Raw genomic sequence first — 326 nt, 5'->3', positions numbered from 1 at the left:
TTCAACTTCCTTTCTGCGCTGAAAAAAATGGTCACATGTGCGTTTGTGCATGTGTCATTGGATCAATAATTATAACGTTAAATACATTTTATTAAATATATACTATTTGCAAAATATGTGCTTTTCAGTAAGCATACATTTCTTTTGCGGTTTAAATATATCCAACTTTTTCCAATAGTTAGTGATAAGTAAAATACGTAATTAAAAAAAAGATTAATTAATAACTACAGAAATTATATCTTATATATATATATAATACATTTCTATTCAATTAGCTGAAAAGGTAGTTATAAAAATGCATTACAGGGAGGATAACAGCTTTTTAA

This window comes from Amia ocellicauda, chromosome 17, assembly GCF_036373705.1.
Source record: "Amia ocellicauda isolate fAmiCal2 chromosome 17, fAmiCal2.hap1, whole genome shotgun sequence".
Classification (NCBI taxonomy): Eukaryota; Metazoa; Chordata; class Actinopteri; order Amiiformes; family Amiidae; genus Amia; species Amia ocellicauda.
Note: the sequence above shows the minus strand (reverse complement) of the source record.